General features: G+C 35.0%; 2 non-coding genes across 2 annotated transcripts; both read right to left on the minus strand.

The window, feature by feature from the left end:
• Positions 1-8,071: 8,071 nt before the first annotated feature.
• On the minus strand, positions 8,072-8,175 carry LOC127902006 (small nucleolar RNA R71). Its single transcript, XR_008054411.1, has one exon. It is a non-coding gene; the product is annotated as a small nucleolar RNA R71 (small nucleolar RNA).
• Positions 8,176-17,694: 9,519 nt separating this feature from the next.
• LOC127901982 (small nucleolar RNA R71) lies at positions 17,695-17,798 on the minus strand. Its single transcript, XR_008054387.1, has one exon. It is a non-coding gene; the product is annotated as a small nucleolar RNA R71 (small nucleolar RNA).
• Positions 17,799-18,648: the final 850 nt, after the last annotated feature.

Here is an 18,648-nt window from a genome sequence, read left to right on the forward strand (position 1 = left end):
TTCAGGGAAGTTTCTTTTTGCCCTTAATCTTTTATCCTTACGCTTTAATTTTTATGTGAGCTTTGATTATCTTACATTGGGGACAATGTAAGTTCTTGGTGTGGGGGAGGAATTTTTGCATTATTGATGCCTGGAATTATTGTTTTCACTCTACTCATCCATTTTCACTCTACTCATCCTTAAATGATTTTGGAGTTAGTATGCTTCATATATTATTATTTTTCTTTTCTTTTCTTTCTCACTACTTTTTTCCCATCTATCTCAAACTATTCATATCTATTTTTATTTTACCATACTCATTCATCACTCACATTTTATCTTTCACTTTTCATATTACTACATACATCTTTCTCACTTCTTATCATTTTTACCTTTTCTTTTATATATCACTCATACCTTCTTCTTATTCTACACCACTATTGATGGTTGATTCATTTGAAGAGTGTACATGATTTGATGGCAAATTTACCAACTTTGTGAGGATTTGAGCCTATGAGCAACCACTTTGCTCTAATTATTTTTGTTATGTGAATATCAATCCTAGTTTGTTTATTCTAGAACTTGCTTTGTTATGCATGTTGAAGTCATATTACGGGATTTTAGGCATTAAAATGATAAGGGCAAACCATTTACCATTTTTCTATTCTCGCATTTTCCTTTTTCTCTACCCGAAGACCTTTATTTGCTACCTTTGTTTGAGTCTTAACCATTACCCATCTAATTCTCTCCGTCTACTTAACCATTTTTCTTCTTTTTGAGCCTCAATTTAAGGAGATTTTTGGACTCATTGTGTGGATATATTTTGTTGCTTTTTCTACCTTGTATTGAAGTTTCTCAATTAGATCAACAAGCATTATGCTTGAATTAAATTGTGCAAGGTTCGTTTCTTTTGTTTGATTCGAAAAAAAAACAAAAAAAATGAAAAAAAAAGAAAAAGAAAAAGAAAAAAAAGAAAAAAAAAATGTTTACATTCTTGGTGACTTGAGTAGAAATAAGCATTTTGATATCATAAGTTCATTCAATGAGTTCATTCTTCTCATTTTGATCTCTTTTTCTTTCGTAAACCTTTCTTTTTCATTTAACCCATTTAACCCCATTACAACCCTTTTAAGACCCTTAGATTTTTGCATTTTATTCATGTTTTGTGGATTGAGATGTGATATATGAGCAAGCTTATGGTAATAGCATTCTTTGATTTCATTTGAGTGGATAAATGACACCCTAAACACTTTGAGTGCATGGAGTGAAGTTATTGAGAGGGCTATTACATCTTGTTGCACTTGAATTTTGAATGGATCTTCTTGGTGGTTGAATGTTCTTATTCTATCTTATGAGATTCTATGCTTTAAAATCCTTGTCTCTCGAATGTTGATCAACTTAATTTCTTGAGGTATGCTTGCTTAAAATTATTTTTGGATGAGTTGAGATGAGAATTGAGTGGAGATTTGGAATTAATCTTGAGTTATATGCTTGAGGACAAGCATCATCTTGGTGTGGGGGAATTTGTTAGAGTGCAATTTATGCACTAGTTTTGCATTGTTTACTTCCCTTAATATCGATGTTTTGCACTTAATAATAATGTTTTACTTGTGTTTTACTTTTGTAGGTGCAATTCTATTGATTGATGATAAAATTGAGCTAAAAGATGATGTTTAAGAAGGATTGTTCTCTTGGAGAAATTATGAGCGTCAGAAGAACTTTGTTGATAAGGCGTGGGCGCGTGCTGTCAACTGCGGACCTGCAGTTTTTAGTTTAACGTGTTTTGTATTTTTGGTTATTTTTGTAATTACGAATTTAATATTTCAGATATTAGTATTTTATTTTAAATAGAATTCTAAAAGAGAAGAGAGAGAGAGTATTTAAGGGAGGAATCTATTGTGAAAAAGGGGGGATTTTGGATTGGAGAAAAGAAAGAAACCCTAGATCTTAATTTTTCTCTTCTCTCTATGAAGAACTAAACCTATTTTTCTGGTTGAAGGATAATGAAGCTTTGATTCATCACTACTGTGAGATCTTTTTTGTGCTTTAATTGTTTTATTGCTTTTTGGGTATTTGTTTATTCTCTGAATTATTTTCATGATTATGTTTGTTAATTAGGTAATTGGCCACTATTTAATTATCAACTTAATCTATTGTCAATTAAAGGATTCATCGTATGAAGAATTTAATGTTTGTGACAAATAACATAGCAGAGAGTTGTGTTGTGAGAATAAACAATCTAATTTAAATGAATCATCATATGTGTTGATTAGGATTTGGGTCTCTCTGGTTTTTCAGGCTGTCAATTGATTAAATCTTATGATCGTATCTAGGGTTGTCAATTGATTAGGGAAATAACCAACGGTCGTACCTTGGTTATCGACTAGTTAAGGAGAGATTGGCTATTAGAGGGTCTCAATAGCTATAACCGGTCTATTCATAAGCAATAATAATCTATATTTGAATCAATGATCAGTAGTCGAATCAAGCTGAGTTAATTTCTTCAACCAGAGCTTTCTCCAATTTGAATTACAACTTTAATTTGCATTCTTGTTATTTCAATTTGATTTTTATTATTGTCAACAATTCCCCCATTTTACGTTTTACGTTTCAAAATGATTTAAATAATTACCGATCTCTGTGGACACGACCCTACTCAATCACTATACACAATTTATTTAGAGTAGGAATTTATTTTTGTTGGCTTCGACACCCATCAATGTGTGTGTAGAATTAACTAAAATATTATTCGACTGTAAAAGACAAATCATAAAGAAACTAATTATAGTGCATTCTACCTCCCTTCTATCATTCTTTTAGTTTTTTTTAATAATTTTCTTATGCGAATTCAATACATAATTTAATGAGTGAGTTCTGTTCATAAGAATTCTCTTGAAAGAAACTTTAATGTATACTTTGCACATCTTTGCATCAACTCATTAATTATGACCTTTCCTAGCTCAAAATGCATTAATAATTTATGCATATCTCTACATAAACATCGGGAAGAAGAGGATAAAGCTATGGAAGTACATATATCATTCTTGAAAGGAATTTAAATTTACAACAAACTAGAAAATAGAACCGTGCTTTATGCGGCTTTGAAAAAAGAATTTAGTATTATCATTTTTTCTTACTTTACACTTGATGAAACTAATAAAAAATATGAATTGATTTTTTTTTAAGATGAATCAGCCTTATAAAAAACAAAAAAAGCTATTAGCCAGTAATAAAAATAAAGAAGTAATGCAAGATAAAGAATAAAATGAGAGAATATATTATAGAGTGATTTTATTCATTCTAATTATGTGTGTACAAAACAAAAAGATGAGCTCTCCTTTTTATAGTTACATAATCACTCCATGAAATTAATAAAAAATTATGGATCATAATTCATTGTGAGATAGTGGGAGTTATAGGGAAGCTAAAAGTTGTTAATGGGAGATAGTGGGGAGACTAAGAGATATATGTTATGAACATCTACATTTATTTTTATAAATTCATAACACTCCCCCTTGGATGTTCATTACAAAAAGTATGCCTCATTAAAAATTTTACATAATTGTTATTGTGTAATAACAATCAAATTAATTATGAGAAGATGAAAAGCCAAATCTAAAAGAAAATTTCTCTATTTATTAGATAATAGAGAATATATAAAGATGAGAAATGGTAATGCCACATCACCTCCTCAAGTCCCAACTTTATATATATATATATATATAGGTAGACAATTTTAAAACTCTAGAATTAATTAATTAATGACTTAATTAATCAAATTCCTTAACAAAGTGAAGCCCCAAAAAGACTTCAATATAATTACCTAATTAGATAATTTTCAAAAAATTAATTAAACTAAAATAATTTTCAAAAAACACTGTTCACAGTTACTGTTTACGATACTGTTCACAATCATTGTTTACGATATTGTTCATGCTACTATTCATTCGCATCCAAAACATTAATGCTAAAAACAATGAATTGCAGAAATTAAATAATACGAAGATTTTTACGTTATTTGGATTAATCAATCCTATATCTATAAGGTCAAGCCTAGATAAAATGCAATTCATTAAATTAAGATGTTACAACCTATGGATTTACCAAATTTAAGACTCTCACTTACAGATTATCACCATACAGCTTACTCAACCTCAGATTGATTCTATTTCTCTTGAATAACTGCTACCCCTCTTGATATACAATCTTCAAGGCTCTTCGCAAAGTGATCAATAACAATTCTTTAATTCTTTCAATTCTGGTAATCCAAGATCCACATAGATTTTCCATAGAAATGAAAAGAAATAGTCTCATTACACGACTCGAATGAAGAAGACAATAAGACAAGTCAACACAACATCATGTGCTAAATACGATCTAAGAAGAAGGCCGAATTTTGCTTCTCTGCTTTATGCTCTGTGTTGTGCTTCTTCAATCATGCTTCGGAAATCATGAAATATCTCTCTTTATATAGGTACTAAAATTTCACAAAAATCACAAGTCTTAAAAGACTTTGATTCTTTCTTAATAAGAGTTTCTTTTTTCATATAATTCCTATGAATCTAAATAGAAATAAATATGATACTCTTGCTTGTTTGTCTATTAAGAAATACCTAGATTATTTAACAAATTTCTTATCTAAACCAACTTCTTGCTCTAAATAAATCCTATGGCCCAATTATAGAATCTTGTTACTAATTGACTTGCTAAATTAGACATCTCATTAAATTATGAAACAAATATTCCTAATAAATCAGAATTTTACTAAATTAAGAATTTAGTAAATTAAGCCCTATTGCAAGATATTCAATAAATAAAATTCCAATTTAATTAGACTTGTTATAAGATGCTAACTCTATAAATAATGGACTTAATTATCTCCCCATTTGGCGTCCTTGTGGCAAAAGCAATCCAACACAAGTCTTCAATGAAATCTTGCCGCTAAAACATGAATCTGAACTAAGCACAAACAATAACAAAGAACTAACCAAAATAATTGGGAATTAGCATGATAATTCATCAAATAAACCAAAGCAAGAATTAACATAAAATGCTTACTTTATTGATCAATAAATTGGAAGGCAACATAAAGTACTAAATCAAGATCAATAAACGATAAACCCCCCTTAAAAACTAGAAATCCTAAGATCTAAAAGTTCTTGAGCAAAAATAAAATATCTCCCTAAAAAATGAAATACTGCTCCCCCTAACTTATTGCATCATGCAATTGAAATCTTTTTTTGAATCTCCCCCTCTTTTGTTAAAAGGTTGCAGAAGTGAAGAATCTCAAGCAGTTGAAATTATGAAGAGGAAGCCAAGAAAAATGAATGAAAAATAATCACCCTAGAGGCTTCCTTATATAGATGAGCTAGCCTAGTTAAAAAAGAATTAGAAATCCTATTTTCATAAGGAAAGGATTGAAAAAGAAAATTTTGATCTAATTTAAGACCATTAATCATAAATCACATAGAAGAACAATAAAAAAGCATAATCCAATGCAAATAAGTCATGAATATCAAGTAAAATGCAAAAAAAACTGAATGAAATGCATGATAATTTTTCGAAACAAAAACACAATGTAGATTAATGAACTTCCAAAGTAAATTGGGAACCAACAAGATAGAATTAGAATGCCATCCATATACCGTTGGAAAGCTCTTTGAATCCGCTTTCACTAAATTTCACAAAACTGAATTTGGAGTTTTGTAGACAAAGTTTGAATAAAAGAATGCAACTCATTTAGTTTTGACGGGCAAAAATGATTTAATGTACTTTTAAAAACAAAATTAGAGTTTTCTTCAAAGAAATGTGTAACTCGTAAACTCTAAAATCATACCAATACGTAAGTGTTGAGTGTTAGAAAATGCATATTTATAAAGGAGAAAACCGTCATTTTACATTTTAAGTTTTACTAACAACCCTTACTTTTATATATTTAACCTTCTTGTGATTTAATTACATGTGTTTTATTTTAATTAAGTATTTTATGTATTTTAGGGGCATTATAGTCATTTCACAATAAAGGAGAGATCAGACGGCAAAACGGACATCACTTTTGAACTCAGGACGGTCGAAAACCTTAGGAGGAGCATAAAAGGAAAAATGGCACTATTCACATGTACGGTACTATTCACGTGTACGGTACTGTATACGTTACTGTTCACGACACTGTTCACATAAACGGATGATGACGTGGCATTGACCGATGATGTGGCATTGACTGATGAGGTGTCACGATCCTGTTGGACTAAAATTCTTATGTACTGTTGATGGTGACGTGGCAGCATATCAGTGGACGAAAAATCTCGCGTACGGTGCATGCATCACACAGGATTATTTTCAACCAAACCGCGTTACTGTTCATCCGGGTCAAACCGCGTTACTGTTCAAAGTCGGGTAAAACCGTGGACTGTTGACTGATGACGTGGCGCAATCCTGAGCGTCCAAACTGTTTTTAATCCGATGGCCATGATTTACTCCATGTATCTATAAAAAGGGGGCCTCCCCCCCCTAATTTGATATCTCTGAATCCATTTTTGGGATCCAATTTCTGTAATTCTCTCTCCATCTTGTATTTTCTTCGTATTTTAATAAATTCCCATTTTGCCCCTAGTTCAATTATGAGTGGCTAATTTTCTTTCAAGCTTGGGTTGAAGGTGAAGTTTCAACATGTGTCATGGGCTTTATTTGGTAAATTTATTTTCTCTTCCCCTCTAGTTTTTGTGGATGTTTTGACTTCTCGTCGACAAATAATACTAATCTTGTCTAGTACCGCCTTGGTTTCACCGGCCCTCTAGTATAAGGTTATTATTATTTGGCACGATAAGCCCTTAGCACCATATTGATTAGAGCGTGGTTCATGAGGTGTGGATTCCCCCCTCATGATTTAATTGGCATTAATAAGGAATATTTAGCCCATGATGCATGTTGATGCGGATCCGAATACCCAAGTACGTCATTTCAATAGAATTATCTTCAATTTATTCTCGCCATTGCAATTCCAATTTTAGAATTTATTCTCGCCATTTTAATTTAAGTTTTAGCATATACCAAATCATTTCCACCATAAATCCAACAACCCATTTACAAAATTAATTCTACACAATTAAAATCCACCTCCTCGTGGGATCGACACTCGTCACCATAGATCTATACTACAATAGATTCGTGCGCTTGCGAGTACATTAAAATTTGCACAACAAGTTTTTGGCGCCGTTGCCGGGGAGGTAAGTAATTTTAATTCATAGAATTAATATTTTTTTGAATAATCTCTTTTATTTGTTTTCTTGTATTTTTTTTATTAAATTAAAAAAAAAGAAAAAAAAAGTGAATCTACATTTAAAGGTTAGTATTTCTTTTCTTTTTCTCTTCTTTAAAATTCTGTAATTTAATTTTCCATTTATTTTTCTTTGTAATTTTTTTTGTTTATCTTATTAATTTAATTTTTAGTTAATTTCTTTCACGTATTTATTTTTGTGTATTTTTATAGAAAGGTTGTAATAGCGCAATAAGGTTAGTATCGTAATTTCTCCCTTATCTTTATTTTTTATTTGTTTTGTTCCCATCTTTATTTTTTGTTTTGTTTGCATCTTTATTTTTATTTTATTTGTTTTGTATGCATGGTCGTAGGTCATTATTACCTAATCTTGAACCTATAGACCTTGAATTAGAAAAAACACTTCGCACACACAAACACGTTAAAAATAAAATGGATTTACAAGCACCACAAGAGAGGCCATTTAAGGACTATTTTAGTCCCTTAGCTAATTTGAGCACGTCATGCATAAGATACCCAAATGTAGCTGCTAGGAGCTTTGAACTAAAACCTAGTGTGCTAAATTGTCTCCCCACATTCTATGGCTTAGAAAATGAGGACCCATATAATCATCTGAATGATTTTCATGCCATTTGTCAAACATTTAAATATGAGAATTTTTCAGACGATGATGTTAAACTCAGATTATTCCCATTTTCTTTAAAAGATAGAGCTCGTTCATGGTTAAATACTTTACCTGCTAATAGCATTTCATCATGGGAACAAATGGTAACGAAATTTTTGAATAAATATTTCCCAGTGCATAAAACCAACGCTATTCGCAGGGAAATCTCGGAGTTTACCCAGAGAGAGGACGAGCAATTTTTCGAAACATGGGAGCGATTCAATGGGCTACTCTTGAAGTGTCCACATCATGGGTATGAGAAATGGCATCAATGCCAATACTTTTTGGAGGGATTACTACCGAATGTGCAAGAATGGCTAATGGCAACAAGTGGAGGAGAGCTAATGTCAAAAAGTGCATCAGAGATTTGGGAATTCTTCCAGCGACAAGCAGATAATTCCCAACAACGGAGTCGATCACTCAGGACTACTAGAAGAATTAAAGGAGTGAATGAGGTTCAAATTGGCGAATCAAGTTCAGAAATTAAAGAAGTCAAAGCGATAATTGAAGGTCTCTCTCGACAAATAGCATCATTATCGACTGCTAAATCAACAGAGCCACATGACCATGACTCATACTCAGATCAAGCCAATGCCATAGGTGTAATGAGAAAGCCATCAAATTACAACCCATACTCCAACACATATAACCCTGGATGGAGAGACCACCCCAATTTTTCATGGTCTCAAGGATTCCAACAGAATGGACCAACAGCTCCAGCTCCACCAATTCCACAAAATCCTCAAGCCTCTCAGCCCCCATTTAGACCATTCAATCAAAACCAGAATTATTCTCAACCCAGACCATGGGAGGATGCATTTCAGAATTTTAGGAATGTTACTCACTCCACGATTGAGCAACAGAACCGCACCATTGATGGATTACGAAATGAGTTGAAAGCGGGCTTCAACTCACAAGCCCAATCAGTTTCAAGCCTTGAGAAGATGGTGGGACAACTTGCTTCTTCAGTTCAGACCTTGGCAATGACTGTTGAGAAAGGCAAGTTTCCAAGTCAACCAGTGCCTAATCCTAAAGGAGTACATGAAGCAAGTACCAGTTCACCACAGCAGCATGGAGAGGTCAAAGCAGTAATGACCTTGCGAAAAGGAAAGGAAGTCGACAACAAAGTGGAGATGCCGGTGACAAAAGAAAATCAAATTGTACCTGTGAATGTTGAGGACTCATCACCGGAGGAGAGAGAAGAAGCCAACCCACGAGAATACGTTCCCAAAGCTCCATTTCCTCAGAGGTTAGCGAAAGGAAAAAAGGGAAAATCTACAGGTGAGATTCTCGAAATCTTCAAACAGGTAAGTGTTAACATCCCTTTACTTGATGCTATAAAGCAAGTTCCATCTTATGCCAAGTTTCTTAAAGATTTGTGTACTAAAAAGAGAAACATGCATGTTCAAAAGAAGGCATTTTTAACAGAAAACGTTAGTTCTATACTCCAACATAAAATTCCTTTAAAATGCAAAGACCCAGGCTCCCCCACTATCTCATGTAGTATAGGGAACCACACAATTGAGAATGCTTTGTTGGATTTAGGAGCTAGTGTAAATTTATTGCCTTACTCTGTGTTTGTGAAACTTGGACTGGGAGAATTACACCCAACTCCAGTGGTGTTACAACTTGCAGATCGGTCCACGAAAATACCTCGTGGTATTGTGGAGGATGTACTTATCCAGGTAGACAAGTTTTATTTTCCTGTTGATTTCATTGTAATTGACACTCAACCAATACAGGATTCAAGGAAGCACATCCCCATTATTCTAGGCCGACCTTTCTTGGCAACTGCGGATGCTCACATTCAATGTAGGACTGGAAATATGCAGTTGTCTTTCGGCAACATGACTATGGAGCTGAACATCTTCAACATTGCCAAACAACCTCACAGTGCAGATGATGGAATTGTTGATGTGGATTTAATAGAAACAATAGTTGATAATACTTTTCTTTCAAACCTTAGTGATGATCCTTTACAAACATGTTTAACTCACTTTGGTTTGGATTTTGATATTGACAGATCAGTCGATGAGGTCAACGCCCTGCTTGACTCAACACCATCCATGGACACTAATAAATGGAAGTCAAGAGTTGAGCAACTAGCACCATCAGAGAAGCAACTCATTCCATCATCAGAATCACCACCGAAACTCGAGCTCAAACCATTACCCAACACTCTGGAATATGCATTTTTGGGAGAAGAAAGCACTCTGCCGGTAATCATCTCATCATCCCTAAATGACGAACAAAAAGGTAAGTTGTTGGATGTTTTAAAAGATCACAAAGGAGCATTAGGATGGACCATAGCAGACATTAAAGGTATAAATCCAGTAGACTGCATGCATTACATTCACCTCGATGAAAATGCTAAATCTACTAGGGAAATGCAACGTCGGTTAAATCCTAATATGAAAGAAGTTGTTAGAATTGAAGTCCTTAAGCTATTAGATGCAGGTATCATTTACCCAATTTCTGATAGTTCATGGGTCAGTCCTGTACAAGTTGTCCCCAAAAAGTCAGGAATCACAGTAGTTACGAATGCTGATAATGAATTGATACCCACTAGAGTAACTACAGGATGGCGTGTTTGCATTGATTATAGAAAGTTGAATTCTGTCACACGTAAAGACCATTTTCCTTTACCATTTATTGATCAAATGCTTGATAGATTAGCAGGCCATGAATTTTATTGCTTTCTAGATGGCTACTCAGGATACAATCAGATTCCCATAGCACCAAAAGATCAAGAGAAAACTACTTTCACTTGCCCTTTTGGCACATTTGCATATAGAAGAATGCCATTTGGATTATGTAATGCACCTGCTACATTTCAACGATGCATGCTAAGCATTTTTTCTGATATGGTTGAATGATTTCTTGAGGTCTTTATGGATGATTTTTCTGTCTTTGGTGACTCATTTGATCAATGTTTACATCATCTAACACTAGTTCTACAGAGATGTATCGAGAAGAACTTGATCTTAAATTGGGAGAAATGCCATTTTATGGTAAAACAAGGTATTGTTCTCGGTCACATCATTTCGAGCAAAGGTATTGAGGTTGACAAAGCCAAGGTGGATCTCATTTCTAATCTTCCTCCACCTAAAACAATCAGAGAAGTAAGATCTTTCCTTGGGCATGCTGGTTTTTATAGACGTTTCATTAAAGATTTTAGCAAAGTTTCTAGACCCTTATGCAATTTACTTGCTAAGGATGCACCTTTTGTCTTTAATGATTCATGTCTTGTGGCATTTGAAAAATTAAAGCATTTGTTGACATCATCACCCATCATTCAGGCCCCAAACTGGAACTTACCATTTAAGCTAATGTGTGATGCATCTGATTATGCAGTAGGAGCAGTATTAGGACAAAGAGTTGATCGAATTCCCCATGTTATTTACTATGCTAGTATGACATTAAATGATGCACAGTTGAACTATTCAACTACTGAAAAAGAAATGCTAGCAGTAGTGTTTGCATTGGAAAAATTTCGATCATATCTCATTGGTTGTAAAATAATTATATTCACAGATCATGCTGCTCTTAAATATCTTCTCACAAAGAAAGATGCAAAAGCCAGACTAATTCGTTGGGTGTTACTTTTGCAGGAATTTGACTTGGAATTCAAAGATAAAAAAGGGACAGAAAATGTTGTGGCGGACCACCTCTCTCGTCTCCATTTTGACACAATTATAGAACAATTACCATTAAATGAGTCATTTCCAGATGAACAATTAATGAGTGTGGAAGTATTACCTTGGTATGCTGATATAGTTAATTATCTTGTTACAGGTAAACTTCCAGAGCATTGGACCAAGCAAGACAAGGCTAAATTCTTTGCAGAGATAAAGAATTTCTTTTGGGATGACCCGTATTTGTTCAAGTATTGTGCGGATCAAATTGTTAGACGATGTGTCCCAGAAAGTGAAATTCAGAATATCCTTTCATTCTGCCATGAACAAGCTTGTGGAGGCCATTTCAGTGCTAAGAAGACAGCGACTAAAGTTTTACAATGTGGTTTCTATTGGCCATCTATATTTCGAGACGCTTACACTTTCTGTTCTTCATGTGATAGGTGTCAACGAATGGGAAGCATTACACGAAGGAACATGATGCCACTAAATCCAATTTTAGTGGTTGAGATTTTTGACGTATAGGGTATCGACTTCATGGGACCCTTTCCCTCGTCTTTTGGCCATCAATACATATTGGTTGGTGTTGACTACGTCTCAAAATGGGTAGAAGCAATTCCATGTAGGACCAATGATCACAAGGTGGTGATAGCATTTTTGAAAAGCAACATTGTTTCACGCTTTGGATTCCCACGAGCGATAATCAGTGATGGTGGTGCCCACTTTTGTAACAAAGCATTCAAAGCTCTTTTGACAAAGTATTCAATCACACACAAAGTGGCGACCCCGTATCATCCGCAAACCAGTGGCCAAGTTGAGATCTCCAATCGAGAAATAAAGCACATATTAGAAAAAACGGTGAGGCCGGACAGAAAAGATTGGTCATTAAGACTTGATGATGCCTTATGGGCATATAGAACAGCTTTCAAGACCCCGATTGGGATGTCACCCTACAGGCTAGTGTATGGAAAAGCTTGCCACCTACCTGTGGAACTCGAGCATCGTGCGTATTGGGCCATCAAGAAATTCAATTTTGACATGCAGCAAGCCAGCTCAGAAAGAAGATTACAGCTGGCAGAACTTGAAGAAATTCGCAATGACGCGTACGAAAATGCCAAGATTTACAAGCAACGAATGAAAGTCTTCCATGATAAGCAAATTATGAGAAAATCGTTCACTCCAGGTCAGAAAGTGCTTTTATTCAATTCTCGCTTGCACCTATTCCCAGGTAAGTTACGCTCTCGTTGGTCTGGTCCCTTTATTGTTCATACTGTTTTTCCACATGGGGCAATTGAAATTAAAGACCCAAAGAATGGTGTCACGTTTAAAGTTAATGGTCAAAGATTAAAGCCATATCTAGAGTACCAACCACATGAAGAAGACACCGAAATAAATTTGAGTGACCCACCAAATTTGAATTGATTTTTTTTTTCTTTTCGTTGATTTGATTTTTCTTTCTTTCTTTTTATTATTATTCTTTTGCTAATTGAAATTATTTTTGCATAAGTGTGTTTATTTTACCATTAAGTTTTCTCTTATCATTTTTAATCATGAGTCTCATACTTAGACCGTTCCTCCTGAACATTCTTAAACCACTTCAACGTGTCAAAACTCATCTCAAAAGGCAGATTCAATTTTGTAAAACACAACGCATTTGGGCTCTACAACCACCAGAGTTAGTAGCCTATGTTGAGGGTTTAGAACACCAACTCAGAGACATTGAGAGAAGTGTTTACGACATCCAGTTGGAGCTTGAGGTAAATTCAATAAGAGGACGATTTTAATTTTCTTTGTGTGTTTTAATTTGTTTTTCTATTTGTGTGCTTTAGTTTGTTACCCCGGTGAAATGGCGGATAACGGTACTCCGTGACAATCAAGTCGGTTACTTCAGTTTCCCATAATAACTGATATTCTGAGGCGAAGGTATGGACAGAAACGAGATTCTAGCGAAGCTTCACAAGCGATTCCCTTCACTTCCTCAGAATGCCCTCCTTACGATCTATAAAGCTCGGTCCGAACGCATGCGATTACTCATGAGGAATAACATACCTGCTGACATCCGTTGGTTAATCGAGGCTAAAGTACGATCGGCAGGTGAGTTACCTCCAAAATTTATTGCATACATGCCTGGTTGTGGTAAAGGAAATTATGCAAGAAAACGACGAGCTCGAAGAATTTCTGTTGCTTGTCATAAGTGTGCCAGAATGAGTTGCAATAAAAACCCATGTTCTTTAGGAATGGTGTCTGATAACAGGGAAGATAAGATTCAATTCATTAGGGATGGCTTGAATAAGGAGTCATTGGATGATATCCTTTTGTCTCTTGAAACGCATCCCAGTGGATATGTGCAAGGAGCGATTCTCCAGTTATGGCCGTTATTCCAGAAAGAGCATGCACGATATAGTCTCGGGAATCTGACTATAAACGACCCTGTTTGCCAGTTTATAAGAAAACTGGATAGGAAGCCTATCCTCGACCCATAGAGGGCGTTCAAGCCGTTTCTGGACGTAAAACCAGAGGAAGATGTGAGCCACAGTCGCAACTACCTGTAAATATCCTTTTACTTTATTGTTATTTTATTTCACTATTGTCTTATTGTTTGCATTATTGTCTTTAATAATTTTATTACTGTTTGCTTTTTCCTTTTTACTGTTTTCTTTTTGACTTGCGAGCCACGTGCTTTACGCGTTATTTGACACTGACATATTACCTCATACACAACCATGACCCACTATCACCAAGACTCTTAAATGTGATTTCTTTTTTGTCAAGCACTCACAAATTATTTTCGAGAAGTATCACAATGGCAGCTACTCCCAATAGACAATTCAAGAACATTTGTGTGCTTTCTGGATTTACCTATGGCAAACATAAAGAGTTCGTTGAGGCAGCCATAGATCTTGGTCGAAGCATAGCAGCGAGAAAATTACACTTGGTGTATGGAGGAGGTAATCGAGGGTTATCAAAAATGGTCTCAGAAGCAGCTTTTATCAGAGGAAGTCAAGTGTTAGGCATCATCCCAAGAGTCTTAAAACCATTGGGCAGTTCGTCTGACTCATCAACTGGAGAAGAGTTAGTCGTCTCAGGTATGCAAGAAAGAATAACTGAAATGCTTAATCATGCTGATGCTTTTATTTTCCTTCCAGAAGATCTTGCAACACTAGAGGCACTTATCACACTAGCATCTTGGGCCCATCTGCACATCCACCAAAAACCCATCGGTTTGTTAAATGTCAATAACTTTTATGATGGCTTTATCGCATTTCTTAACCATGCAATAAAAAACTATTTCATTCCCGCTAATGTGAAAAAACTCTTTATTTGTGCTCACACTGCTAATGAGCTACTTGATCTGTTACAAGCGTATAAACCGGAGCCAGATCCCTGGACCTTTGTGTTGGAGCGCCCAAATAATGATGGTAACAGTAGCAGCAGTAAGAAGTACAAATTAGATTTAACTCTACGCCTGTAAATATTTTCTTCTGTGTTGCACCACCCAGGTGATGTCTTCTAAACTCTACTTCTTTCATTTCAAACATTGAGGATAATGTTTCGTTCTGGTTGGGGGGAGGGAATAGTCGACAATTATGAAATTTTGGTTAAGTTTTTACTAATTTTTTTGTTGTAGAAACTAACTGTTGCTAACTTTTTGTGTTGAAGATGGCTGAATATGGAGTGTAGTGACTCTAGAAACGCATCTTCATCGTTTAAAAAAAAAATTAAAAAAAAAAACTTAAAAAAAAAATTAAGACATTTTCTTTTTTCTTTATTATGTGTTTATGTTTATTTTTCTTCTTTTTAATTTATCCTCTATAAAAATGCATTTTCCAACTTTTGAGTCGAAGATGGCTGAATATGGAGTGTAGTGTTGAGTATTAGAAAATGCATATTTATAAAGGAGAAAACCGTCATTTTACATTTTAAGTCTTACTAACAACCCTTACTTTTATATATTTAACCTTCTTGTGATTTAATTACATGTGTTTTATTTTAATTAAGTATTTTATGTATTTTAGGGGCATTATAGTCATTTCACAATAAAGGAGAGATCAGACGGCAAAACGGACATCACTTTTGAACTCAGGACGGTCGAAAACCTTAGGAGGAGCATAAAAGGAAAAATGGCACTATTCACATGTACGGTACTATTCACGTGTACGGTACTGTATACGTTACTGTTCACGACACTGTTCACATAGACGGATGATGACGTGGCATTGACCGATGATGTGGCATTGACTGATGAGGTGTCACGATCCTGTTGGACTAAAATTCTTATGTACTGTTGATGGTGACGTGGCAGCATATCAGTGGACGAAAAATCTCGCGTACGGTGCATGCATCACACAGGATTATTTTCAACCAAACCGCGTTACTGTTCATCCGGGTCAAACCGCGTTACTGTTCAAAGTCGGGTCAAACCGTGTTACTGTTCATCCGCGTGGTCAAACGTGGACTGTTGACTGATGACGTGGCGCAATCCTGAGCGTCCAAACTGTTTTTAATCCGATGGCCATGATTTACTCCATGTATCTATAAAAAGGGGGCCTCCCCCCCCTAATTTGATATCTCTGAATCCATTTTGGGATCCATTTTCTGTAATTCCCTCTCCATCTTGTATTTTCTTTGTATTTTAATAAATTCCCATTTTGCCCCTAGTTCAATTATGAGTGGCTAATTTTCTTTCAAGCTTGGGTTGAAGGTGAAGTCTCAACATGTGTCATGGGCTTAATTTGGTAAATTTATTTTCTCTTCCCTTCTAGTTTTTGTGGATGTTTTGACTTCTCGTCGACAAATAATACTAATCTTGTCTAGTACCGCCTTGGTTTCACCGGCCCTCTGGTACAAGGTTATTATTATTTGGCACGATAAGCCCTTAGCACCATATTGATTAGAGCGTGGTTCATGAGGTGTGGATTCCCCCCTCATGATTTAATTGGTATTAATAAGGAATATTTAGCCCATGATGCATGTTGATACGGATCCAGATACCCAAGTACGTCAATTTAATAGATTTTCTCTTCAATTTATTCTCTCAATTGCAATTCCAATTTTAGAATTTATTCTCGCCATTTTAATTTAAGTATTAGCATATTCCAAATCATTTCCACCATAAATCCAACTACCCATTTACAAAATTAATTCTATATATAATTAAAATCCACCTCCTCGTGGGATCGACACTCGTCACCATTAGTCTATACTACAATAGATTCGTGCGCTTGCGAGTACATTAAAATTTGCACAACAAGTTTTTGGCGCCGTTGCCGGGGAGGTAAGTAATTTTAATTCATAGAATTAATTTTTGTGAATAATTTCTTTTATTTGTTTTCTTGTATTTTTTTTATTATTAAAAAAAAAAAGAAAAAAAAAGTGAATCTACATTTAAAGGTTAGTATTTTTTTTTTCTTTTTCTCTTCTGTAAAATTCTGTAATTTAATTTTCAATTTATTTTTCTTTGTAATTTTTTTTTGTTTATCTTATTAATTTATTTTTAGTTAATTTATTTCACATATTTGTTTTTGTGTATTTTTATAGTAAGGTTGTAATAGCGCAATAAGGTTAGTATCGTAATTTCTCCCTCTTCTTTATTTTTATTTGTTTTGTTCCCATCTTTATTTTTTGTTTTGTTTGCATCTTTATTTTTATTTTATTTATTTTGCATGCATGGTCGTAGGTCATTATTACCTAATCTTGAACCTATAGACCTTGAACTAGAAAAAACACTTCGCACACACAAACACGTTAAAAATAAAATGGATTTACAAGCACCACATGAGAGGCCATTTAAGGACTATTTTAGTCCCTTAGCTAATTTGAGCACGTCATGCATAAGATACCCAAATGTAGCTGCTAGGAGTTTTGAATTAAAACCTAGTGTGTTAAATTGTCTCCCTACATTTTATGGCCTAGAAAATGAGGATCCATATAATCATTTGAATGATTTTCATGCCATTTGTCAAACATTCAAATATGAGAATTTTTCAGATGATGATGTTAAACTTAGACTATTCCCATTTTCTTTAAAGGATAGAGCTCGTTCATGGTTAAATACTTTGCCTGCTAATAGCATTACATCATGGGAACAAATGGTTACAAAATTTTTAAATAAATATTTTCCAGTGCATAAAACCAATGCTATTCGCAGGGAAATCTCGGAGTTTACCCAGAGAGAGGACGAGCAATTTTTTGAAACATGGGAGCGATTTAATGGGCTACTCTTGAAGTGTCCACATCATGGGTACGAAAAATGGCACCAATGTCAATACTTTTTGGAGGGATTATTGCCAAATGTGCAAGAATGGCTAATGGCGACAAGTGGAGGAGAGCTAATGTCAAAAAGTGCATCAGAGATTTGGGAATTCTTCCAGCGACAAGCGGATAATTCCCAACAACGGAGTCGATCACTCAGGAATACTAGACGAATTAAGGGAGTAAATGAGGTTCAAATTGGCGAGTCAACTTCGGGAATCAAAGAAGTTAAGGAGATGGTTGAAGGTCTTGCTCGACAAATAGCATCGTTATCGACTGCTAAATCAACAGAACCACATGACCAGGACTCATACTCAGATCAAGCCAATGCCATAGGTGTAATGAGAAAGCCATCAAATTACAACCCATACTCCAACACATATAACCCTGGATGGAGAGACCACCCCAATTTTTCATGGTCTCAAGGATTCCAACAGAATGGACCAGCAGCTCCAGCTCCACCAATGCAACAAATTCCTCAAGTTCCTCAAGCCTCTCAGCCCCCATTCAGACCATACAATCAGAACCAGAACTACTCTCAACCCAGACCATGGGAGGATGCATTCCAAAATTTCAAGAATGTTACTCACTCCACGATTGAGCAACAGAATCGCACCATTGATGGACTACGAAATGAGTTGAGAGCAGGCTTCAATTCACAAGCCCAATCAGTTTCAAGCCTCGAGAAGATGGTGGGACAACTTGCTTCTTCAGTTCAGACCTTGGCAATGACCGTTGAGAAAGGTAAGTTTCCAAGTCAACCAGTGCCTAATCCTAAAGGAGTACATGAAGCAAGTACCAGTTCACCACAACAGCATGGAGAGGTCAAAGCAGTAATGACC

This window comes from Citrus sinensis, chromosome 4 (assembly GCF_022201045.2).
Source record: "Citrus sinensis cultivar Valencia sweet orange chromosome 4, DVS_A1.0, whole genome shotgun sequence".
NCBI lineage: Eukaryota > Viridiplantae > Streptophyta > Magnoliopsida > Sapindales > Rutaceae > Citrus > Citrus sinensis.